Here is a 27,449-nt window from a genome sequence, read left to right on the forward strand (position 1 = left end):
TTTTGCTTTTAAAAATATATTAATGTGATCGTTTGAAATTACTCTGTTCCCAATTTTACAATAAATGGGTTAATTCCTTCACTGCAGTAGTGGACAAAGGATGGATTTGTTTAGTTCAGTTCCAACAGCTTTCTGAATGCAGCTGTTCTCCACACTTAGGGCCCAAATTTCCCCAAGAGTTGCCCCGTTTTTTTTTTGGAGTAAGTAGCTTTTTTTGGAGTAACTTAAAAATCGCAAATTTCCCCATTTAACTTGCTCCAATGTAAGTCAGTTAGTTAGGTTTTTTTCTAGTTTAGTTTGTTCTCTCCAAAAGGGGGCGTGACAAGCCACTTACGCCTCTTCTGGCCAAGAAGCAAATTTGGCCAGCTGAAAGTTACTCCAAACTAACTTAGGCCAGTGTATGTGGCCACTTTTGTGGGCACAGAAAAACCTTACCTGCATTTAAGAAATCAGCGCAGGCAGCCAGAGATGGGCGGTGGGGGGTGAGAAGGTGAGTTAGAGGATTCTAAAGCACTAAAGACCTTCACAACATCAGCACGATGTTACATCTTCAGCACAACAGCTGCACAACATCATAAATGAATAATAAATCAGCTACTGAAAATAGAGCAGTCCTACCTTGCCGACTGCAGAATGCACCAGCTAGCCCTCCCGCCAGGACTTGGGGCAGCAGGCACGTATGACTGTAGGGGTGAGGGATTTTTACTTTTTACAGTTGGCCCTAAATGTTGCGTGGTCCTAATGGAACATGATTCAGTTTTGATGCAAAATATCTTTTATTGGAAATGTTACAGTGCACTTCAGCGACAACAACAGCAAAGAAAGGCTGCACTCATCCCTCACCCACATCTCGGGGAAAGTGCACTTCCTCATAGGGTCGGTGATGGTGGTGGGCGGGAGGGGGGCAGGGGTGTTGGAGGCCCGGCTTGGGTCTGACCAGTGGCTGGTGCTTGGATTGAAGTGGGAGTGGCATTTGAGTATCCGGCCTCTGTGCCCTAATTGCAGAAGCTAACTCCCTCGTGGCATCTGCCATCGTCTGCACGCCCTCAAATGCCTGCCCTCACTTCCTGTCTTAGTGCAGAGATTTCACCCAACACTGTCGCGACCTCATCACGCACCTCGCTGACAGCCGCCACGAGTGATCTTGTGAGGGCATTGGTCTCCTCGCCCAATAAAACAGCCTGAACTGGTCGGCTTCTCCTTCCCCTCGCCGTGGGTCTGCCTAGTGGCACCCCTCCAGTGCGAGGCGCAGGCTGGGACCGTAAGGGACTAGGTGTCCCCAAGATGCATTTCCCGACCGCCACGACCTCGGAAGGTGTGAACCCATGGAATGTTGCCGAGGAGCTCATGGAGGGTTCTGGCAGTGTGATGCCCTGTGCTATGTCCTGATCCATATCACGGTCAGCATTCTCCTGTGCACACATTTCCATGGACCCCTTCTCCCCCCGCCCACCATGGTCTGGAGCGCACACATCTGGATCCTCTGGTGGATCTTCAGGATCTTGAGGAGTGTCTTCTTCTTCTACAAAATCCAACAGAACAGTCAAATGGTTAGCAGCACAAGAGGGGGCAGGATGGGTGGCATGAGTAGTCTCACGTGTAGCAGGCCAGTTAGCAGGTTGATTTGAAGGGTGACTATGCATTTTAATGACTCACCCTCACCCTCGCGTGTGGGTCCAGCTTGTGCAGAGCTAATACTTTTTCTGCCGGTGCGACTCAACAAAGCAGCAACCCTCTGTTCTAGGGGTGTCAGTTGGTGCAGATTTGGTGGCCCTCCTCCTGTTCTAGTTCGCTCCCTTTTGTTGTGGGCCAATTTCTTCTGCAAAGATGAAAATATTAATTTTCAGACATGGTGCACTTCTGATGGGTGGGACACATACAGATGCTCACATTTTCCATCGCAATTCAATTTAAAGATGAAGATAATACTTACACTCACTGCTTGACCAACGTCCTGCCATTTCTTCTTGCACTGGCTTCCAGATCTTGCGGTGTTGATCCCAGCTGAGTATTCTTCTGCAACGAGGTTCCATCTTTTTCTCATTTCCTTGGGTGAAACTTTTGATTGACCACTGTTGCTGATATCCAGCTCCAGCCATTTCTCCTCAATTACAGTCACTAATTTCTCCACTTCCTCATGAAGCAAATTCTTGGTTCGTCTTGCCATTCGTCTATTGGACTCACGCAGGTAATGTTCCAAAATCACACTTCACACCTTTCTTCCGCTTATCCAGCACTGCTTTCCACTCCCTCAGCCACACAAAAATCAATATTCAAACCTCATCTTTATATACGCTCCATTACCAATGATTCTAAGGACGCTCTCCCTTTAATTGGTCGATTGCCAAGCTTCCTGTTGCACTGCACATGTGCGCAAGCTGAACCGCCAATTGCGCACGCTCAAACGGTCATGTGGCCCCCCTGCCGGAACTCCACAAAATGCTGGGCCCAAGCCCCACCCCCCCGCCGCCGGCCACGCTGAGCAAGCACGGCCCAAACTCCGCTCCGCGCTCCTCACCCCCCCCCCCCCCCCAGGCTCTGCAGCGCCACGCCGATGGATCCGGATGACGAGGGAGCGGCCAAATTGAAAAGGTAAATTTTTGACGATTTCTTCCCCCCACGAAGTTGGCGCACCACATCTAACTTCGCCACTCTAAGCGACTGGGGAAATTTGGGGCCTTTGTGCTGGGTGTCAAGTCCCAAAAGTTCTGAGTATTCATTCAATGTTCTACATCTGAGTCTTTGGCTATTCTATGTGGAATTAAAGATCATCTTTTTGACCAGACTATTGGTCCCTCTCCTAATCTCTCCTGCTTTGGCTCAGTATCCATTTCCCTGCCTATTTCCATTGGTGAAGTCTTTTGTGTTATAAATTCAATGTACAGGTTCGAAATGCGGCCGTTCCGGATATTTCCGGATTTTGGAACGTCTTTGCCTGGGCCGAGGTAGGTGGAGTCTGGCAGCCGAGGTGCTGGGGGGGAGCTGGGGGGGGGGGAGCCGGGGCCAGGGCCAGGGTGAAGTCGGGCCGGAGGGCAGGCCGCCGAGGGCTGGAGTGAGGTCGGGCCGGGCTGCCGAGGCGAGGTCGGGCCGCTGAAGTCGGCCACCGAGGCGGAGGGAGTCCGGATTTCGGAACATTTTCCAGATGTCCGGAACATTCCGAATTTTGGAACTCCGGATTTCAGACGCTCAACCTGTACCTGCAAGTTGTTTGTTGGTGATTTTTAATTGCTTCATCACATTGCTTAGATATTGAAAACAAATATTATAAACTCCCAGCTCCCTTTCTACATCTCCCTGTGCTAATTTTATTCTATTCTTTACATACTATTCTGAAGTGTGTGCAGCACTTTATATTTATCAGTATTAAACTTTATTTGCAATTTGCTTGCCTAATTGCATAACTGAAATACATTATCGCTGTAGTTAAATTAAGATTAAACAACTGAGAAAACAGCTGGAGAAAAATGCAGTAAACTGAATTTAAAAGCTACATATATATATATATCCTATATATCATCTTTCCCACGTTTTAAATCTATAAAAGTAAACCTGTAAAAATACAACACAGTAAAAAAACAAAAAATTAAAACTATGTTCTTTGATATGCAGCAGATGATCACAAGGTAGTTATTCAAGAAAACATTCGGCTCATAAGAAACACAAAAATTGACGGGCAGGAAAAGACCATCAAGCCTGCCCCACACGCATGATGACTGAACACTACTTCCCATCCCGAGCACATCTGTGTAATCTCCTGGGAGAGGCAAAAAAAGAGAAAAACTCAGGATCAATGGATCAAAACCAGTCAAGGACATCACATGGACCATGTGTTATCTGTAAAGTCACTTACCTTCTAAACTATATGATCTCTGCAATATACCTCCAAGTTGTTATTTGTTGCTGCTAACCAGTCAAGAACCGATCCAGCTCTCCTCTTGAAGGGGTAGAGAGTCAGCACCCACCATAGCTCATCCACTTAGAACAAGCTCACAATATTTCCGTCACAACATTAAACAGTCCTAGATTATTCCAGGGTTTACGTCTTCAGTATCCTGCCAAGAATTCCATTCCAAGTGTTGCTTACTCTCTACACAATTAACTTGCTGCCAATGGTCCTAAATGTGCTTGTGCCTGTCCCTGTGTGATCTCATATCCTGCAGTCCATAGGATAAGTTGAAATTAAGCAGATTCATGGGGACCCAGCCTTCGCTCACTCTAGGTTCCCTGTGAGGGTATAACTAATCATAACTCTTTAACCTATCTAATTCAAATAGTCTTTCCACATGGACACAATCTGGTTCCTTCATTAGTTTAAAGATCTCAATCAAATCTCCCTAAAGACTGCATTTTTCTAGAGTCCAAAAGAGACCCAAAACTAAGCCTATCATGGTAACTGAGGATCTTTTAGCTTGGTATCAATCTAGTGACCCTCCTCTGAAGATTTCCCAGGACCTTTATATCACCCACAAATAGCGGGAACCAAATGTGGACACAATATTCTAGGGGGTGGAATTCGCAATGGCTTACCGCCCGGTTTCTGGGCGGTATTGGCCATTGTGGGCGGTAATCAGGTAAGCGAGAAATTGCTTACCTGAGTTACGCCGGCGGTTTTGAGGTACCGCTGGGGAGCGGACTGCCGGCATGCACTGTCCCGAGATCGCCCTGGTGTGATATTTAGGTCAGCGGTGACCCATAGCCGAGTTTTTTTTTTAAAACGCCCACGAGGATCAGCGGAGCTGGGCGGAAGGAGAGTAACACTCCAAGAAAAAGGTTAGTGATTGTTTTTTTTACTAATTATTTTAAAAATCTGGTGTGGTTATTTAGTTTAAAGTGTCTTTGTGAATATTTTTTTGATTTTTTTTTTTAAGGTGATGTTCTTTGAAAAATTATTATTGTTTTTCTGCTGTTAGACCCAACCCGCAGCCTCGGGGTAAGTTTTTATTGATCTAAAAAAAATTTATTGCCCATTTTGCCCAATCGACCCTAAATTGCACTTTTTTGCCCAGAATTGGGGTGCAAGGCCCATGTTTTTCACTCGGCAGATTTGTTTTATTATTTTGGGGGAAGTGTGCGCCAGCGATAATTTTCCCAGTCTTAGCGGTTTTTTGCGCGGCAATCGGGCGCTGGTGGGCTGATAGGAAATTCTAGCCCTTGGTCTTTTAAAAGAACAGTATATTTTTTATTTTGTGTTGAATCGTTCTAGCATTCGAATACTCTATTTGCTTTTGCTTTAGTCTCGCAGCATTGATTATGAACCCTTACAGATTCATGTCCTATAGGACCTGGGTCTTCTTCCCCACTCAATAATCTTTAGTTCAGAACCTTGCATAAAAGGGGCCAAGAAGTCGGGAGAAGCAGCGGAGGTTGGGGCGGAGCAGGTCGGGAGCAGCGAGGCTCATAAAAGGGGCCCAGCAGTCGGAAGAAGCTAGCTGGTGCAGGGTCAAAAAGCAAAACGCAAAATAGAAGTAAAAATAAATCGAAGTGTGATGTCACAGCCTAGTGGGTAAGTGATTGGTAAGTACTTTTTCTTTTTCTTTTCTTATCAGTAGGAAACCTTTGGCATTGTTGCCAAATTAAGTTAATCTAAGGGTTAAGTCATGGCAGGAGAGCCCAGAGCCATATCATGCTCCTCCTGTGCTATGTGTGAAGTCAGGGACACTTCCAGGATCCCTGGCTGCTATGTGTGCAGGAAATGTGTCCAGCTGCAGCTCCTGTCAGACTGGATTGTGGCACTGGAGCTGGTCACACCGCAGGTAAAGGTTACACAGGCAGATAGGGAATGGGTGACCATCAGGAACAGCAGGGAAAGGAAGATAGTGCACAGGTCCCCTGCGGTCACCTCCCTCCAAAACAGAAATACCATTTTGGATACTGTTGAGGGAGGTGGCTCATCAGGGGAAGGCAGCAGCAGCCAAGTTCATGGCACCAGGGGTGACTCTGCTGCACAGGAGGGCAGGAAAAAGAGTGGGAGAGCTATAGCGATAGGGGATTTTATTGCAAGGGGAATAGGTCGGCGTTTCTGCAGCCGCAAACGAGATTCCAGGATGGTATGTTGTCTCCCTGGTGCAAGGATCAAGGATGTCTCAGAGTGGCTGCAGGACATTCTGGAGGGGGGGCGGGGGTGAACAGCCAGCCGTCGTGGTGCATATAGGTGCCAACGATAAGGGTAAAAAACGGGATGAGGTCCTACAAGCTGAATTTAGGGAGCTAGGAGTTAAATTTAAAAAGTAGGACCTCAAAAGGTAGTAATCTTAGGATTGCTACCAGTGCCACGTGCTAGTCAGAGTAGGAATAGCAGGATAGCTCAGATGAATACGTGGCTTGCGGAGTGGTGCAATAGGGGAGGATTCAAATTCCTGGGAAATTGGAACCTGTTCTGGGGGAGGTGGGACCAGTACAAACTGGACGGTCTGCACCTGGGCAGGACTGGAACTGGTGTCCTAGGTGGAGTGTTTGCTACAGCTGTTGGGGAGGGTTTAAATTAATATGGCAGGGGAATGGGAATCTATGCAAGGAGGCAGAGGGAAGTAAAAAGGGGGCAAAAGGAAAAGGTAGGAAGGAGAAAAGTAAGAGTGGAGGGCAGAGAAATCAAGGACAAAAATCAAAAAGGGCCACATTACAACATAATTCTAAAAGGACAAAGAGTGTTAAAAAAACAAGCCGGAAGGCTCTGAGTCTCATTGCGAGGAGCATTCGTAATAAGGTGGATGAATTAACTGTGCAGATAGCGGTTAACGGATATGATGTAATTGGGATTACGGAGACATGGCTCCAGGGTAACCAAAGCTGGGAACGCAACATCCAGAGTTATTCAATATTCAGGAAGGATAGACAGAAAGGAAAAGGAGGTGGGGTAACGTTACTGGTTGACTAGGAGATTAACGCAATAGTAAGGAAGGACATTAGCTTGGATGATGTGGAATCTATATGGGTGGAGCTGCGAAACAGCAAAGGGCAGAAAACATTAGTGGGAGTTGTGTACAGACCACCAAACAATACTAGTGAGGTTGGGGATGGCATTAAACAGGAAATTAGGGATGCGTGCAATAAAGGTACAGCAGTTATCATGGGTGACTTTAATCTACATAGATTCGACATCAAACTGGTAGCAATACTGTGGAGGAGGATGGAGGATTTCCTGGAGTGTGTAAGGGATGGTTTTCTAGACCAATATGTTGAGGAACCAACTAGAGAACAGGCCATCCTAGACTGGGTCTTGTGTAATGAGAGAGGATTAATTAGCAATCTTGTCATGCGAGGCCCCTTAGGGAAGAGTGACCATAATATGGTAGAATTTTTCATTAAGCTGGAGAGTGACACAATTAATTCAGATACTAGGGTGCTGCACTTAAAGAAAGATAACTTCGACGGTATGAGACGTGAATTGGCTAGGATAGACTGGCGAATGATACTTAAAGGGTTGACGGTAGATAGGCAATGGCAGACATTTAAAGATCACATGGATGAACTACAATTGTACATTCCTGTCTGGAGTAAAAATAAAACGGGGAAGGTGGCTCAACCGTGGCCAACAAGGGAAATTAGGGAGTGTGTTAAATCCAAGGAACAGGCATATAAATTGGCCAGTAAAAGTAGCAAACCTGAAGACTGGGAGAAATTTTGAATTCAGCAGAGGAGGACTAAGAGTTTAATTAGGAGGGGGAAAATAGGGTATGAGAGTAAGCTTGCAGGGAACATAAAAATTGACTGCAAAAGCTTCTATAGATATATGAAGAGAAAAAGATTAGTGAAGACTAATGTAGGTCCCTTGCAGTCAGAATCATGTGAATTCATAATGGAGAACAAGGAAATGGCAGACCAATTGAAAAAATACTTTGGTTCTGTCTTCACCAAGGCACGAATAACCTCCCGAAAATACTAGGGGACCGAGGATCTAGTAAGAAGGAGAAACTGAGGGAACTGAGGGAAATCCTTATTAGTCAGGAAATGGTGTTAGGGAAATTGATGGGATTGAAGGCCAATAAATCCCCAGAGCCTGATGGTCTGCATCCTAGAGTACTTAAGGAAATGGCCCTAGAAATAGTAGATGCATTGGTGGTCATTTTCCAACATTCCATGGTATCTGGATCAGTTCCTATGGCTAATGTAACCCCACTTTTTTAAAAAAGGAGGGATAGAGAAAACAGGGAATTATAGACCGGTTAGCCTGACATCGGTAGCGGGGAAAATGCTGGAATCAATTATTAAGGATGAAATAGCAGCGCATTTGGAAAACAGTGACAGGATCGGTCCAAGTTAGCATGGATTTATGAAAAGGAAATCATGCTTGACAAATCTTTGAGAATTTTTTGAGGATATAACTAGTAGAGTCGGTAAGGAAGAACCAGTGGATGTGGTGTATTTGGACTTTCAAAACGCTTTTGACAAGGTCCCACACATGAGATTAGTGTGCAAAATTAAGGCACACTATTGGGGATAATGCATTGATTTGGATAGAGAACTGGTTTGCAGACAGAAAGCAAAGAGTGGGAATAAACGGGTCCTTTTCAGAATGGCAGGCAGTGACTAGTAGGGTACCGCAAGGTTCAATATATATTAATGATTTAAATGAAGGAATTTAATGTAATATCTCCAAGTTTGCAGATGACACTAAGCTGGGTGGCAGTGAGAGTTGTGAGGAGGATGCCAAGAGGCTGCAGAGTGATGTGGACAGGTTAGGTGAGTGGGCTAACGCATGGCAGATGCAGTATATTGTGGATAAATGTGAGGTTATCCACTTTGGTGGCAAAAACAGGAAGACAGATTATTATCTGAATGTTGACAGATTAGTAAAAGGGGAATGCAATGAGACCTGGGTGTCATGGTACATCAGTCATTGAAAGTAGGCATGCAGGTACAGCAGGCAGTAAAGAAAGCAAATGGCATGTTGGCCTTCATAGCGAGAGGATTTGAGCATAGGAGCAGGGAGGTCTTACTACAGTTGTACAGGGCCTTGGTGAGACCACATCTTGAGTATTGTGTGCAGTTTTGGTCTCCTAATCTGAGGAAGGACATTCTTGCTATTGAGGGAGTGCAGCGAAGGTTTACCAGACTGATTCCCAGGATGACAGGACTGACATATGAAGAAAGACTGGATCGACTAGGCTTATATTCACTGGAATTTAGAAGAATGAGAGGGGATCTCATAGAAACATATAAAATTCTGACGGGATTGAACAGGTTAGATGCAGGAAGTATGTTCCCGTGTTGGGGAAGTCCAGAACCAGGGGTCACAGTCTAAGGATAAGGGGTAAACCATTTAGGACCGAGATGAGGAGAAACCTTTTCACCCAGAGAGTGGTGAACCTGTGGAATTCTCTACCACAGAAAGTTGTCGAGTCCAGTTCGTTTAATATATTCAAAAGGGAGTTAGATATGGCCCTTACGGCTAAAGGGATCAGGGGGTATGGAGAGAAGGCAGGAATGGGATACTGAAGTTGCATGACCAGCCATGATCATATTGAATGGTGGTGTAGGCTCGAAGGGCCAAATGGCCTGCTCCTGCACCTATTTTCTATGTTTCTATATGCTCAGTGGTAGCCCTGCTATGCGCATAACACAACATTTATCTTTATTAAATGACATTGACCAGATGAAAGCCCATTTCCCCACTGATTGTATCTGATTGTAGTTTCTGCAACAGTTTCCAGAACACCTTCATTGAGATCATTAATAAAGACTGTGAAGAGCAATGGTCCTGCGGGGCTCCATTAGTAACCGGTTTCCACGAAGAATCACTGCCATTCATAGCAATCTCTGCCTGTGACAATGCAACCAATTCCTTAACCAACCCAAGGTCTGTCCGTCAACACCACAGGACTCTATCTTATATGGGACCCCATTGTGAGGCATCTTGTCAAATATTTTTTGATAATCCAAACATACAATAGCAATCCACCAACCTAGTAACTACCGTAAAAAATTCAATCAGGTCGGTAAGACATGTCCTTATTTTTCAAGAAGCCACGATATGGAACACTTGCCTTTAGTAGTCGAGGCATGGAATACAAGAGCAGGGAGGTTATGCTCCCACTGACACCCGTGAGTCCCTGGCCAAAGACCGCCCTAAGTGGAATAAGTACATCCGGGAGGGCACTGAGCACCTCGAGTCTCATCGCCAAGAGCATGCAGAAATCAAGCGCAGGCAGCGGAAAGATTGTGCAGCAAACCAGTCCCAACCATCCTTTCCTTTAACGACTGTCTGTCTGTCCCACCTGTGACAGAGACTGTGTTTCTTGTATTGGACTGTTCAGTTACCTAAGAACTCATTTTTAGAGTGGAAGCAAGTCTTCCTCGATTCCGAGGGACTGCCTATGATGATGATGGTATGCTTGAACTGTATAGAAGACTGGTTAGGCCGCAGCTGGAGTACTGCATGCAGTTCTGGCCACCACATGGCAGGAAAGATGTGATTGCACTGGATAAGGTGCAGGAGGAGATTTACAAGAATGCTGCCTGGGCTGGAGAATTTTGGCTATGAGGAAAGATTGGAGATGCTGGGTCTGTTTAACTTGGAACAGAGGAGGCTGAGGGGAGACCTGATTAAGGTGTATAAAATTATGAGCGGCCGGGATAGAGTGGATAGGAAGGACCTGTTTCCCTTGGCAGAGGGGTCAACAACCAACGGGCATAGATTTAAAGTAATTGGGGGGCGGGGTAGGGGAGGTTTAAAGGAGATATGAGGGGAAATTTCTTTACCCAGAGGGTGGTGGGGGTCTGGAACTCACTGCCTGAAAGGGTGGTAAAGGCAGAAATTCTCACCACATTTAAAAAATACTTGGATGTGTACTTAAAGTGCCGTAACCTACAGGGCTACGGCCAAGAGATAGAAAGTGGGATTAGACTGGATAGCTCTTGATCAGCTGGTGCGGACACAATGGGCCGAAATGCCCTCCTTCTGTGATGTAAATTTCTATGATTCTATGAGAGTTTCTAATTACACTGAAATGACCCACGAAATAAGCCATTCGGCTCAGTCAGTCGATGCTGGTGTTTCTCCTCCATGTCACAGTAGCGCGAATCCCATGTACCCACTCTGTCCTCATATCTCCCTTTCCTTCAACCACCTATCTAACCTATTCATAAAAGCTGACATAGCGGTTGATTTTAACCCCCTCTCGCCCAGCGAGAATGGTGCAGGGGAGGGGGTTAAGATCAGGCCAAGGCCACTTACCGGTCTAAGGCCATATCGATTCCGCCCAAAGATTCTTATCTTCACTGACTTTGATGTCGGCCAAGACTCCCACTGCAGGCAATCGAGGAGCAACATTTAAAATTTGATAGTCGCGGCCTGATGACATCATCGGTGCCGCAATGTTTTTCAGACGACTCCGAACAAGGCCCATGTGGTGCCAATCCCGCCCAGTGTCACACTTGGACGTTGCCACACCACCAGGTTTATCTCTAAAGACCTCCACGTGTATTGACTTCTTTTAGATTCTCTGCCAATTCTCTGATACAAATCAGATGTTGTTAACAAGTTCAGAGCTGGCAAGTTATGTGGAAGAACTAACTTCTTGGACCAATAAATCAAACTGACTGCCTTGAACACCATCAAACCTGCTGTAGGCTAGATTGATAGATCTCGTCATCCTGTAAACTCAAGTGACATTTCCCTGCTGTCGACATTTAGGTGGATCAGGTCAAAGCGTTAGTAAATGATCTGACCTCTGCCGCAGATGATTAGACCGTGATATTTGGCCAATGCAGTCTGCAAAAACTTTGAGATAGATTACACAGAGGAGATAATGATGCTTTGTAAATATCATGAATGCAATAAGCTTGTGATTTTTAAGTTAGTGGTTAATAACGCTTTGAATTATGATTTATGACTTTGATTTTGTCATGGTTATCTATTCAGCGACAGTTGTTATGGTAACCTTTGCTCAGAGCAGTTCCTCCCACACAGGAAGTAGGAGTTCTTTTGACATTCTATCCCTCAAAATGATAATACAGATTTAACCGGAAATTGTGCTGGTATCTCAAACATTGCTGCGTTGCACAGGTATATTATGCACTAATGTCATTGTCTCGCTGACACGGATAGTCATGTGTTAGATAAAGAAATATAAATAACGGCATCTTCTACTGTGACATGAGGATTGACTTTGCTAAATCGGTTGAGGTATGAGGGTGGAGCGAGTTCAAAGGGCTAGGGGGGGGAGAAAATTGCTGATTTAATAAAAAGAAAATTGCTGATTTAATAAAAATATATCAACTGGCGAAGGCGATCAGGATTGCCAGCCCGAATCAGCTCTAAATTAATGTTTACATTATACACTACGTAATATAGCTACAATCATTTACTTCTGAATAATTTGTAAACGCCTTACGTTTGTATTATGCTATCTCATAAAAGAGGTCTCAGATCACCTGAGCACACTTTTGTTGTATCTCATAACTCAGACAACCTTGAATTTCAAATGTCAATAATTCCTGGCGGTGACACACGAGAGCTAGGGAACGTGACCGTCATTATATTATCACAGAAATTACTGACTCATGCCTAAGCCAATACGGTTTCACCGAAATGAAAGTCCTTTTAAATAACTGGTTCAAAGTATGTTCTTTCAAAAAATTGCTTTGGATTTGTCATGAGATACTGTGAAGCATAAGGTTTGTTCTAGGTCAGCAAAGTATGAAGATTAAACAACATTTGTAAAATATTTGTGACAATTTGTACATTATGTATCTTTCTTTTAAATTCTGTTTTCTTCTTCCTCCCTTGAAGAATCAGGTTCTCCACATAAAAAAAAGACCTTGCATTTTTATAGAACCTTTCACAACCTCAGGATCCCAATGCGCTTTACAGCCAATGAAGTATTTTTGAAGTATAGTCATTAATGTAATGTAGAAAACATGATGGCCAATTTGAACATAGCAATGTCCCACAAACAGCAATGTGATAATGACCAGATAATCTGTTTTTGTGATGTTGGTTGAGGGATGGATATTGGCCGAGAATATAAGCTAATCTACTGGGAAAATTAAAAAAACATTTTCTCCCCCCGCCCCACCCCCTCCACATTTAGTTTTAGTGAATCAAGCTGGGCAGGTGCAAGGGCCATCAGTGGGAGAGCATTTTGGTGCTAGTGATCATAATTCAGTTAGATTTAGGGTAGTTATGGAAAAGGACGAAGATAGACCAGGAATAAAAGTTAAAAATTGGGGAAAAGCCAATTTTGCTAAGCTGAGGTGGGATTTAGCCATAGTGGACTGGAAACAGCTACTTGAAGGTAAATCAGTATCAGAGCAGTGGGAGGCATTCAATGGATACTGAGGGTTCAGAGCAAGTATGTTCCCTTAAAAAAAAGGGTGGGATTATCAAATCTAGAGCTACCTGGATGTCAAGGGACATACAGGGTAGGTTAAAGAAAAAAAGGGAGGCTTATGACAGATACCGAGGGCTCAATACTGCAGAAACTCTAGAGGAGCATAGAAAGTCCAGGGGTACAATTAAAAAGGAAATTAGGAAAGCAAAGAGAGGGCATGAAAAAATGTTGGCAAGTAAAATCAAGGAAAACCCAAAGATGTTTTACAAATACATTAAGAGCAAGAGGATAACTAAAGAAAGAGTAGGACCTATCAGAGACAATAAAGGTAATGTGTGTGTGGAGGCGGAAGACATGGGTATGGTTCTGAATGAATACTTTGTGTCTGTTTTCACAAAAGAGAGAAGCGATGCAGACATTGCAATCAGGGAGGAGGAGTGCAAAATATTAGATGAAATAAACATAGTGAGAGAGGAAATAAGGAGTTTAGCAGCTTTGAAAGTGGATAAATCCCCAAGCCCAGATGAAATGTATCCCAGACTGTTAAGAGAACAAAAGAGGAAATAGCAGAGGCTTTGACCAACATTTTCCAATCCTCTCTGGCTACAGGTATGATGCCAGAGGAGTGGGGGACTGCTTATGTGGTGCTTTTGTTGAAAAAGGGATAAACCGAGTAATTACAGGCCAGTAAGTCTAACCTCGGTGGTGGGAAAAATATTGGAAAAAATTCTGAGGGAAAAACCCGGATTAATCAAGGACAGTCAGCATAGATTTGTTGAGGGAAGGTCGTGTCTGACTAACTTGATTGAATTTTTTGAGGTAGTAACAAGGAGGGTCGATGAGGGTAGTGCGTTTGATGTAGTGTATATGGATTTTAGCAAGGCTTTTGATAAGGTCCCACATGGCAGACTGGTCATGAAAGTAAACGCCCATGGGATCCAGGGCAAAGTGTCAAATTGGATCTAAAATTGGCTCAGAGGCAGGAAGCAAAGGGTAATGGTCAATGAGTATTTTTGTGACTGGAAGGCTATTTCCAGTGGGGTTCCGCAGGGCTCAGTACTAGGTCCCTTGCTTTTTGTGGTATATATCAATGATTTAGACTTGAATGTAGCGGATATGATTAAGAAGTTTGCAGATGATACTAAAATCAGCTATGCCGTTGATAATGAAGATGAAACCTGTAGACTGCAGGAAGATATCAATGAACAGTGGCAAATGGAATTCAATCCAGAGAAGTGTGAGGTAATGCATTTGGGGAGGGCTAAAAAGGAAGGGAATACACATTAAATGGTAGGTCACTGAGAAGTATAGAGGAATAAAGGGAACTTAGAGTGCATGTCCACAGATCCCTGAAGGACGCAGGCCAGGTGGATAAGGTGGTGAGGAAGGCATATGGAACACTTGTCTTTATTAGCCAACGCATAGAATACTAGAGCAGAGAGGTTATGCTTGAACTGTATAATACAGTAGTTAGGCCACAGCTAGAGTACTGCATGCAGTTCTGGTCACCACATTATAGGAAATATGTGATTGCACTAGAGAGGGTACAGAGGAGATTTATGAGGATGTTGTCTGGACTGGAGAATTTTAGCTATGAGAAAAGATTGGATAGGTTGGGTTTGTTTTGTTTGGAACAGAGGAGGCTGAGGGCAGACCTTATTGAGGTGTATAAAATTACAAGGGGCCTAGATAGAGTGGGTAGAAAGGACCTATTCCCCTGGCAGAGGGGTCAACAACCAGGAAGCATTGATTTAAAGTAATTGAGAGGAGGTTCAGAGGGGAAATTTCTTCACCCAGAGGGTGGTGGGAATCTGGAACTCACTGCCTCAAAAGGGTGGTAGAGGCAGAAACCCTCACCACATTTAAAAAGTGCTTGGATGTGCACTTGAAGTGCCGTAACCTACAGGGCTACGGATCAAGAGCTGGAAAGTGAGATTAGGCTGGATAGCTCTTTGTCAGCTGGCGCAGACACGGTGAGCTGAAATGGTCTCCTTCCGTGCTGTAAATTTCTATGATTCTATGATTCCCCTAATCTGTTGGGCAGGGCTATGTGCCCATCTTTAAAACCCAGAATTACCACTGGTGCTCTTGCTGAATTTGTTATACATGGTTGCGCCTCTGGCCATCTGGCACATTGCCTAATTAGTTATTTTTCATGTACAAGACTAGACGGTGAGAATCATTGAGCTATTGAACTGTGACGGCATCCTGTCAACAATTAGATACATTCCAGCAGCAGTCACGGTAGCTGTGGTGGGGGACTGCAGCTGTGTGTTAAACTCACAGTGTAGCATTCAGTAGCTAAGACTCCAGCAGATTTCTTAACGTATGGATAGCTTTCCTATTTTAAAACCATTGCATTTCATAAATTATATAGATAACTTATCATTCCAATAAAGGAACTCGAGAAACTTCTTTACCCAGAGTGTAACAAGAATGTGGAACTCGCTACCACATGCAGTAGTTGAAGCGAATAGCATAGATGCCTTTAAGGGAAAGCTGGATAAGTACATAAGAACATTAGAAATAGGAGCAGGAGTAGGCCATACGGCCCCTCGAGCATGGCCGATCTGATCATGGACTCAGGTCCACTTCCCTGCCCACTCTCCATAACCCCTTATTCCCTTATTATTTAAGAAACTGTCTATTTCTGTCTAAAATTTATTCAACATCCCAGCTTCCACAGCCCTCTGACGTAGCAAAAGTACGAGGGGGAAAGGAATAGAAGGATAAGAACATAAGAAATAGGAGCAGGAGTAGGCCATAAGGCCCCTCGAGCCTGCTCCGCCATTCAATAAGATCACAGCTGATCTGATCACGGACTCAGTTCCACTTCCCTGCCCGCTCCCCATAACCCCTTAACCCTTATTGTTTAAGAAACTGTCTATTTCTGTCTTAAAGTTATTCAATGTCCCAGCTTCCACAGCTCTCTGAGGCAGCGAATTCCAGATTCACAACCCTCAGAGAAGAAATTTCTCCTCATCTCAGTTCTAAATCCTTATCCCAAGATCATGCTCTCTAGTTCTATCTCCCCCACCAGTGGAAACTCCTCTCTGCATCCACCTTGTCCAGCCTCCTCATAATCTTACATGTTTCGATAAGATCACCTCTCATTCTTCTGAATTCCAATGAGTAGAGGCCCAACCTACTCAACCTTTCCTCATAGTCAACCCACTCATTCCCAGGATCGACCTAGTGAACCTTCTCTGAACTGCCTCCACAGCAAGTATATCCTTTCGTAAATATGGAAACCAAAACTGCACGCAGTATTCCACGTGTGGCCTCACCAATACCCTGTACAGCTGTAACAAGACTTCCCTGTTTTTATACTCCATCCCCTTTGCAATAAAGGCCAAGATTTCATTGGCCTTCCTGATCACTTGCTGTACCTGCATACTAACCTTTTGTGTTTCATGCACAAGTACCCCCAGGGCCCGCTGTACTGCAGTACTTTGCAATCTTTCTCCATTTAAATAATAACTTGCTCTTTGATTTTTTTGTGCCAAAGTGCATGACCTCACATTTTCCAACATTATACTCCATCTGCCAAATTCTTGCCCACTCACTTAGCCTGTCTATGTCCTCCTGCAACCCCTTTATGTCCTCCTCACACATTACCCTTCCTCCCATCTTTGTATCATCAGCAAACTTGGCTACGTTACACTCAGTCCTCTCTTCCAAGTCGTTAATATAGATTGTAAATAGTTGGGGTCCCAGCACTAATCCCTGTGGCATCCCGCTCGTTACTGATTGCCAACCAGAGAATGAACCATTTATCCCGACTCTCTGTTTTCTGTTTGTCAGCCAATCTTCTATCCATGCTAATATATTACCCCCAACTCCATGAATTTTTATCTTGTGCAGTAACCTTTTGTGCTGATAGGGCGAAATGAAGTAAGGAGGGAGGAGGTTCATATGGAGCATAAACACCGACATGGACCAGGCCGAACGGTCTGTTTTGTAAATTCTGTGTAATTCTAGGAGTTTAACACAGTGGCAGTTCCAACATATAACTGCTGGGGGAGCTGCTGTGCTTTACAAACAACTGTCCTTGGCAACAATACCAGCAGGTGGTACTGCAGGCCAGTGATGCAGAGAAATGGTTGTATGTGTGCATTTGTTTATTCGGGGAGGGGGGCCTTCTGTAAATATTAAACACACTCCTGTGGGCCCCCATCCTAAATACAGAAATCCGGTGACAGGTAGATGAATTCAGGGTCATCTTGCAATTTCCCAAGGGTCCAGGGATGCCAGTTTGAAAGCCTACGGTGAACAGTTATGCAGAGATATTGGTAGTAAATCCATGATTCAAAGATCTAGGTCACAGGTAAATTGGGATATAAACTTTCAGATAAGATATTTACGGATTCTGTGATGATTGGTTCAGCCTCAGGCGTTGATCAAGCTCCTCTCTGAAGCATGTGCAACTTTACATTTCTTTTTCTGTCTCTGGGAGTTTTTTGCTGTATGAATGATGACCTCTTCAAGTTAAAGATAGTTGGGGCTGGAGAATGAAATGCTTTCCATTTCAGGCATCTAGTATCAAGGGATCTTTACTCTCCTTCCAACCACCACAGTGGATCTGACCTGGGAGTGCTTGATAACAACATTGGGTTCTCAAAATGGGTCGGCTGGATGCAGAGTAAATTTGCTGCTATTCTGCTCCAACCTCGTAAGAACACATCCCACTGCTACCAGGGTTTGTGTTTTTTTTAAATATTTCTCACAACTTTAGATTTTATTCAGACTCAACAGTTGGAAATGGTGCTCTCCACTCTCTCTCTCCTGCGACAGTTAGAACTGGTGCTCTCCACTCTCCCGTCCTTGTATATATCAGTAATTAACTTTTAGCATTGTTGTTGCCAATTTAAGTGTATCGAAGGGTTAAGTCATGGCAGGAGAGCTCGGACACGTGTTATGCTCCTCCTGTACTATGTGGGAAGTCAGGAACACTTCCAATGTCCCTGACGAAGTGTGTCCGCCTCCAGCTCCTGACGGACCGCGTTGCGGAGCTGGAACTGCGGGTGGATTCACTCTGGAGCATGCACGATGCTGATAATGACGTGAATAACATGTTTAGTGAGTTGGTCTTACCACAGGTAAAGGGTCCACAGCCAGATTGGGAATGGAAAACCAACAGGAAGAGCTGTGCAGGGAAGGTAATACAGGGGTCCCCAGCGTTCATCCCCCTGAAAAACAGATATACCGCTTTGGGTACTGTTGAGGGGGATGACTCATCAGGGGAGAGCAGCAGCAGCCAAGTTCATGGCACCGTGGGTGGCTCTGCTGCACAGGAGGGTAGAAAAAAGAGTGGGAGTGCGATAGTGATAGGGGATTCAATTGTAAGGGGAATAGATAGGCGTTTCTGCGGCTGCAACCGAGACTCCAGGATGGTATGTTGCCTCCCTGGTTCAAGGGTCAAGGATGTCTTGGAGCGGGTGCAGGACATTCTGAAAAGGGAGGGTGAACAGCCAGTTGTTGTGATGCATATAGGTACCAACGATATGGTTAAAAACGGGATGAGGTCTTACGAGACGAATTTAGGGAGCTAGGAGTTAAATTAAAAAGTAGGACCTCAAAAGTAGTAATCTCAGGATTGCTACCAGTGCCACGTGCTAGTCAGAGTAGGAATCGCAGGACAGCTCAGATAAATACGTGGCTTGAGAAATGGTGCAGAAGGGAGGGATTCAAATTCCTGGGACACTAGAACTGGTTCTGGGGGAGGTGGGACCAGTACAAACCGGGTGGTCTGCACCTGGGCAGGATCGGAATCAATGTCCTGGGGGGAGTGTTTGCTAGTGCTGTTGGAGAGGAGTTAAAGTAATATGGTAGGGGGATGGGAACCTATGCAGAGAGACAGAGGGAAATAGAAGGGGGGCAGAAGCAAAAGATAGAAAGGAGAATAGTAAAAGTGGAGGGCAGAGAAACCCAAGGCAAAAAGCAAAAAGGGCCACATTACAGCAAGATTCAAAAGGGGCAAAGTGTGTTTAAAAAGACAAGCCTGAAGGCTCTGTGCCTCAATACGCGAAGTATTCGGAATAAGATGGATGAATTAACTGCGCAGATAGCAGTTAACGGATGCGATGTGATTGGCATCACGTAGACATGGCTCCAGGGTGACCAAGGCTGGGAACTCAACATCCAAGGGTTTTCAGCATTTAGGAAGGATAGACAGAAAGGAAAAGGAGGCGGGGTGGCATTGCTGGTTAAAGAGGAAATCAATGCAATTGTAAGGAAGGACATTAGACTGGATGATGTGGAATCGGTACGGGTGGAGCTGCGGAATTCCAAGGGGCAGAAAATGCTAGTGGGAGTTGTGTATAGACCACCAAATAGTAGTAGTGAGGTTGGTGACAGCATCAAACAATAAATAAGGGATGCGTGCAATAAAGGTACAGCAGTAATCATGGGCGACTTTAATCTACATATAGATTGGGCTAACCTAACTGATAGCAATGCGGTGGAGAAGGATTTCCTAAAGTGTATTAGGGATGGTTTTCTAGACCAATATGTCGAGGAACCAACCAGGGAGCTGGCCATCCACGACTGGGTGATGTGTAATGAGAAGGGACTAATTAGCAATCTTGTTGTGCGAGGCCCTTTGGGGAAAAGTGACCATAATATGGTAGAATTCCTTATTAAGATGGAGAGTGACAAAGTTAATTCGGAAACTAGGGTCCTGAACTTAAGGAAAGGTAACTTCGACGGTATGAGGTGAGAATTGGCTAGAATAGACTGGCAAAGGATACTTAAAGGGTTGACGGTGGATAAGCAATGGCAAACATTTAAAGATCACATGGATGAACTTCAGCAATTGTATATCCCTGTCTGGATTAAAAATAAAACGGGGAAGGTGGCTCAACCATGGTTAACAAGGGAAATTAAGGATAGTGTTAAAACCAAGGAAGAGGCATATAAATTGGCTAGAAAAAGCAACAAACCTGAGGACTGGGAGAAATTTAGAATTCAACAGAGGAGGATAATAAAAGCTTTTACCGATATATAAAACGAAAAGAGTGACTGAAGTAAATGTTGGTCCCTTAGAAGATGAGAAGGGGGATTTAATAATGGGAAATGTGGAAATGGCTGAGACCTTAAACAATTATTTTGCTTCGGTCTTCACAGTGGAAGACACAAAAACCATGCCAAAAATTGCTGGTCACGGGAATGTGGGAACGGAGGACCTGGAGATAATCACTATCACCAGTAGGGTAGTGCTGGACAGGCTAATGGGACTCAAGGTAGACAAGTCCCCTGGTCCTGATGAAATGCATCCCAGGGTATTAAAAGAGATGGCGGAAGTTATAGCAGATGCATTCGTTATAATCTACCAAAATTCTCTGGACTCTGGAGAGGTACCAGCGGATTGGAAAGCAACTAATGTAACGCCTCTGTTTAAAAAAGGGGCAGACAAAAGGCAGGTAACTATAGGCCGGTTAGTTTAACATCTGTAGTGGGGAAAATGCTTGAAACTATCATTAAGGAAGAAATAGCGGGACATCTAGATAGGAATGGTGCAATCAAGCAGACGCAACATGGATTAAATCATGTTTAACTAATTTACTGGAATTCTTTGAGGATATAATGAACATGGTGGATAGAGGTGTACCGATGGATGTGGTGTATTTAGATTTCCAAAAGGCATTCGATAAGGTGCCACACAAAAGGTTACTGCAGAAGATAAAGGTACGCAGAGTCAGAGGAAATGTATTAGCATGGATAGAGAATTGGCTAGCTAACAGAAAGCAGAGAGTCGGGATAAATGGGTCCTTTTCGGGTTGGAAATCGGTGGTTAGTGGTGTGCCACAGGGATCGGTGCTGGGATCACAACTGTTTACAATATACATAGATGACCTGGAAGAGAGGACAGAGTGTAGTGCAACAAAATTTGCAGATGACACAAAGATTAGTGGGAAAGCGGGTTGTGTAGAGGACACACAGAGGCTGCAAAGAGATTTAGATAGGTTAAGCGAAGGGGCTAAGGTTTGGCAGATGGAATACAATGTTGGAAAATGTGAGGTCATCCACCTTGGAAAAAAAAACAGTAAAAGGGAATATTATTTGAATGGGGAGAAATTGCAACATGCTGCAGTGCAGAGGGACCTGGGGGTCCTTGTGCATGAATCCCAAAAAGTTCGTTTGCAGGTGCAGCAGGTAATCAGGAAGGCGAATGGAATGTTGGCCTTCATTGCAAGAGGGATGGAGTACAAAAGCAGGGAGGTCCTGCTGCAACTTAAAAGGTATTGGTGAGGCCGCACCTGGAGTACTGCGTGCAGTTTTGGTCACCTTTCTTAAGGAAGGATATACTAACTTTGGAGGGGGTACAGAGACGATTTACTAGGCTGATTCCGGAGATGAGGGGGTTACCTTATGATGATAGATTGAGTAGACTGGGTCTTTACTCGTTGAAGTTCAGAAGGATGAGGGGTGATCTTATAGAAACATTTAAAATAATGAAAGGGATAGACAAGATAGAGGCAGAGAGGTTGTTTCCACTGGTCGGGGAGACTAGAACTAGGGGGCATAGCCTCAAAATACTGGGGAGCCAATTTAAAACCAAGTTGAGAAGGAATTTCTTCTCCCAGAGGGTTGTGAATCTGTGGAATTCTCTGCCCAAGGAAGCAGTTGAGGCTAGCTCATTGAATGTATTCAAATCACAGATAGATAGATTTTTACCAATAAGGGAATTAATGGTTACGGGGAGCGGGCGGGTAAGTGGAACTGAGTCCACGGCCAGATCAGCCATGATCTCGTTGAATGGCGGAGCAGGCTCGAGGGGCTAGATGGCCTACTCCTGTTCCTAATTCTTATGTTCTTATGTTCTTATGACTAAGGGTTTAATTAAGAAGGGGAAAATAGAGTACGAGAGGAAGCTTGCAGGGAACATAAAAACTGACTGCAAAAGCTTCTATAAATATGTGGAGAGAAAAAGATTAGTAAAGACAAACGTAGATCCCTTGCAGTCGGATTCAGGTGAATTTATCATGGGGAACAAAGAAATGGCAGACCAATTAAACCAATACTTCCGTTCTGTCTTCACAAAGGAAAATACAAATAACCTTCCGAATGTACTAGGGGACAGTGGGTCTAGTGAGAATGAGGAACTGAAAGATATCCTTATTAGGCGGGATATTGTGTCAGGGAAATTGATGGGATTAAAGGCCGATAAATCCCCGGGTCCTAATAGTCTGCATCCCAGAGTACTTAAGGAAGTGGCCCTAGAAATAGTGGATGCATTGGTGATCATTTTCCAACAATCTATCGACTCTGGATCAGTTCCTATGAACTGGAGGGTAGCTAATGTAACGCCACTTTTTAAAAAAGGAGGGAGAGAGAAAGCGGGTAATTATAGACCGGTTAGCCTGACATCAGTAGTGGGGAAAATGTTGGAATCAATCATTAAGGATGAAATACGAGCCCATTTGGAAAGCAGTAACAGGATCGGACCGAGTCACCATGGATTTATGAAGGGGAAATCATGCTTGACGAATCTGCTGGAATTTTTTGAGGATGTAACTAGTAGAGTGGACAAGGGAGAACCAGTGGATGTGGTGTATTTGGACTTTCAAAAGGCTTTTGACAAGGTCCCACACAAGAGATTGGTGTACATAATCAAAGCACATGGTATTGGGGTAATGTACTGATGTGGATAGAGAACTAGTTGGCAGACAGGAAGCAGAGAGTCAGGATAAACGGGTCCTTTTCAGAATGGCAGGCAGTTCCTAGTGGGGTGCTGCAGGGCTCAGTGCTGGGACCCCAGCTCTTTACAATATACATTAACGATTTGGATGAAGGAATAGAGTGTAATATCTCCAAGTTTGCGGATGACACTAAATTGGGTGGCGGTGTGAGCTGTGAGGAGGACGCTAAGAGGCTGCAGGGTGACTTGGACAGATTAGGTGAGTGGGCAAATACATGGCAGATGCAGTATAATGTGAATAAATGTGAGGTTATCCATTTTGGGGGAAAAAACACAAAGGCAGAATATTATCTGAATGGCGGCAGACTAGAAAAAGGGGAGGTGCAACGAGACCTGGGTGTCATGGTTTATCAGTCACTGAAATTGGGCACGCAGGTACAGCAGGCGGTAAAGGCGGCAAATGGCATGTTGGCCTCCATAGCTAAGGGATTTGAATATAGGAGCAGGGAGGTCTTACTGCAGTTGTACAAGGCCTTAGTGAGGCCTCACCTGGAATATTGTGTTCAGTTTTTGTCTCCTAGTTCTTGCTATTGAGGGAGTGCAGCGAAGGTTCACCAGACTGATTCCAGGGATGGCTGGGCTGTCATATGAGGAGAGACTGGATCAACTGGGCCTTTATTCACTGGTGTTTAGAAGGATGAGAGGGGATCTCATAGAAACATATAAGATTCTGACGGGACTGGACAGGTTAGATGCGGGAAGAATGTTCTCGATGTTGTGGAAATCCAGAACCAGGGGACATAGTCTTAGGATAAGGGGTAGGCCATTTAGGACTGAGGTGAGGAGAAACTTCTTCACTCAGAGAGTTGTTGACCTGTGGAATTCCCTGCTGCAGAGAGTTGTTGATGCCAGTTCATTGGATATATTCAAGAGGGAGTTAGATATGGCCCTTACGGTTAAGGGGATCAAGGGGTATGGAGAGAAAGCAGGAAAGGGGTACTAAAGGAATGATCAGCCATGATCTTATTGAATGGCGGTGCAGGCTCGAAGGGCCGAATGGCCTACTCCTGCACCTATTTTCTATGTTTCTATGTTTCAAGGCTAAACTGACCAGTCTGGCAGGTCTGTGTACATGGCACGAGTCTTAAGGGGTGACAACCTTAATATGCGATTGAATCAAAATCATCCCATTAAAATAATAATGTTCTCATTAAAACCTCTACAACATAATGAACACAACATTTTTAGTAATCAAAAATAAATGGAGAAAGTGGTTAATGGCAATGAATCCTATTACTGTTATTGAATCTACAAGCCCTGTGTTCTGATTATCCACAACTGCTGTTCTAAAAATAATATTTAACAGTAATGAGGCAGCCCCCTCAGGTTCAAAGGTTAAATAGCCATATGATTTTTGTTTAACTAGATCAAGTAAATCAGATCCTACAGCCTTCACCTGCGAGAAGGGCGAATCAGTGCAGTACTGGATTGCAGGCCTCAATCTGCTAACCCAGGCTGTGAGATTATAGTGACCACCATCTGAGATTGCAGGTGACCTAAATAAAATGCCTGAATTATTTCCAAATCGCCTCAGTAACAGAAAGATTTGGTTACGCACTATAACCCGAAAAGTGGTACTATGTAATATTAATAAATTGTCATCGCTCCCGGATCATGACCAGGTGGAGCAGATTGCCTGCCCATTATGGAATGTGCCTAATTTTCATTCCATTGATTTCAATAGTGGATGAGTCGGGCAGGCACTTTAATAGCTGATTACCGTCCAAGCAGTGAAGACGGAAATTTATCCCCAAGTGTATTAAATCCTTTTGAGACTATTTAAATGGAGGAGCTAATCCATTTAAAAGAAACAGATCAATGCCTTCGTTGAAGTAGCAGAGCGAGGAAGTCATTGGAAGTCGATAGTTTTCAATTAATAACACAAAGGCCCCAAGTTGCCACATGATTTGCTCCTGATTTTTAGGAGCAACTAGTGTAGAACGGAGTATCTTAGAAATCGGAATTCTCATCATTTAGTTTGCTCCAGTTCTAGTCAGTTAGAACAGTTTCACTTTGGAACAGAATTTTTTTTTCAAAAGGGGGCGTGTCCGGCCACTTACGCCTGATTTCAAAGTTTCGTGAGTGAAAACTTACTCCAAACTAACTTAGAATGGAGTAAGTGAAGATTTTTGTACACTCGAAAAAACCTTGTCTACACTTTAGAAAATCAGGCGCAGGTTACAAATTAGGCGTAGGGAACGAGGTGGGGGGGGAGGGGGGGGAAGGGAAGTCATTAAATTCTACAATCAATCCTTAGTTATACTTCTACAAATATTATACAAATAAATCCAACCTGAATAAAAATTTATAAGCAAAGAAAAGATTAAATAAACCATGTTCCTACCTGTGTGAAAGTGCTTCAGGCAGGCCTTTCATGTTGGAGACAGGCAGCGGTGTGGCGTCAGTGTCTCGACGGCAGCGGCAGCAAGCTTCGAGCTGAGCTGCAGTGCTTGAGGCAGGCTTTCATTCTCTTCGTGGCTGGCCGCGAAGAAGCAGCACCGGACGGACCCGAGGCCATTCGGCCATGAGATATCAGCGGCCTCAGTGGCTGGCCGGCAGCCGAAGAATCAACGCAGGACACACGCAGCTCATTAAGGTTCTTGAGGCCATTCGGCCACGCTTTAGGGGCGGCGTCAGTGGCTGGCCGGCAGCCAAAGAATCAGCAGCGGACGGACGCGAGGCCATTCGGCCATAGGATATCAGCGGCGTCAGTGGCTCAACAGCAGCCGAAGATACAGCAGCAGCCTTCGAGCTGTGAGGAGGACTGAGGCCATTTGGACAGGGAGAGACAGCCACATCGACAGTTTTATATTTAAATTTGCAGAATGGGTGCTGCATTGTCAACACCACGTATTATTGCAAAGTTGAATTGGCACTCTTATTTCTCCAAACACACAGTCCTTACTTTGCATGCACCAATGCAGCACCGGTTCTGCAAGTTTAGCAGTGAAAAGCTGAACTCACTGATTTCAGCAGGTGATTTATTCAGCAGTGCTGCTAAAAGCACTCCCTCACACAAAGAAATATCAAAAAAAATTTAATTACAAGCCTTTGCAGGGGTCCAAGAAACAATTCTTCACTTTTTCTGCAGTATTTTTAAAAATGGCCGAGTGCCAATGTTTGTGTGAGACTGCGCGTGTGCGCACGCTCCAACGCGCACGCGCAGGGTTGCCGGCACCACGAAGGCTAATTTAAATTGTACCCGCCCCCTGCTACTTAGAAAATCGGCGCGAGTGTTAGGCTCCACCCCCTGCTGCGCTGAGCGCGCCACGCCAAGCAGACATCGAGCTCCAAGGAGCTCGAGAATATCGGACTTTTTTTTAGGCGCAGTTTTCGGCGCGAAAAACAGGCGCCCAGCTCGGAGATGCGCCGTTTTCACCGTGGCACGAAACTTGGGGCCATCATGTCTGTAGAATTTATAATCATTTTTCAGAATCAATACTTTCCTTTGTAATTTCTGTTATGTTGTAGACTGTCATTGGAATTAACCTATGCTCTGCAGAATGGCAACTGATGTGTCCAAGTTATATTAAATTAGCAATTACACTCAGACTGGCCGTAGGAGGTAGGGAGAGAAAGGTGCAAAAGGCAGCTCTTCTGAGAATGAAGATCGGGCACATTGTTGGGGTAGAGGGAACTTTACTCTGAATCTTATTGAGATTCAAATTGTGGGCCACACCCGGCGAATGGAAGTCAAGACCTGTTCAGTGAGAGCTATGAAGTCCAGAATTGGCTCTCAATTTATATGAAAGGTGCCACACAAATCGCAGGGATTCCTGTCAGTCAAGCCAAACTCCTCCTCTCAGCAGTACCACAAGCACTCCCCCTCCCACATTTGTTTTGACTTCAGCACGAATTTCCATATTTTGAAACTTTGATGGTTCCACCTCTGTGCTCCTTGTCTAACAGGTTGCTCCCATACCCCACAGCATCCCCTCTCAGCTGTATCTGTGGTCCACTCTGCCTATCTCCACAATATTCCCACGTGGCAATGCAAATGCTGCAGGAAATAGGGTAAAGCATGTTGCAGAGACAAAGAGAGGTCGAAACAGAGGACTGCGAAAAGGAGTGTGCAAAGGGTTAAGAAAAAGTAGGGAGACAGGAAAGAAGTGAAGGAGGAAAGAGAGAAACAGAAGTGAAGGAACAGAAAGAGAGAGAGAGAGAAGCAAAGGAATAAATTGAGAATTATGGCAATTTAAGCGCAGCAGACACTATTTTGCAAACTTACCATTACCAGTATCCATAACCAGTGCAGCAATGAGGTGTTTATAAGAAATGTTTTTGTTGAGGGCTCGCCCATATAAGTTTGTGATGGTGGGGCCCAGCTGGAAAGGTTGAGAACCACTGATCCAATTCATGCTTCACCCGACATGGGAATAGTTAATGCTGCCATAGGGTGCAGAAATGGGAGACTATTTCATTTCCCAGCACAAACATCTCACATCTTCATAAGCGCAAACATTCACCATAAAAGCCTC

At 44.6% G+C, this 27,449-nt stretch overlaps 1 protein-coding gene across 1 annotated transcript in view; it reads right to left on the reverse strand.

Annotated features, from left to right (window-relative positions):
- themis2 (thymocyte selection associated family member 2) overlaps window positions 1–27,449 on the reverse strand; it is a 106,499-nt gene that overhangs the window by 21,545 nt on the left and 57,505 nt on the right. The gene's annotated exons all lie outside the window — the stretch shown is intronic.

This window comes from Pristiophorus japonicus, chromosome 14 (assembly GCF_044704955.1).
Source record: "Pristiophorus japonicus isolate sPriJap1 chromosome 14, sPriJap1.hap1, whole genome shotgun sequence".
NCBI classification, from domain to species: Eukaryota; Metazoa; Chordata; class Chondrichthyes; family Pristiophoridae; genus Pristiophorus; species Pristiophorus japonicus.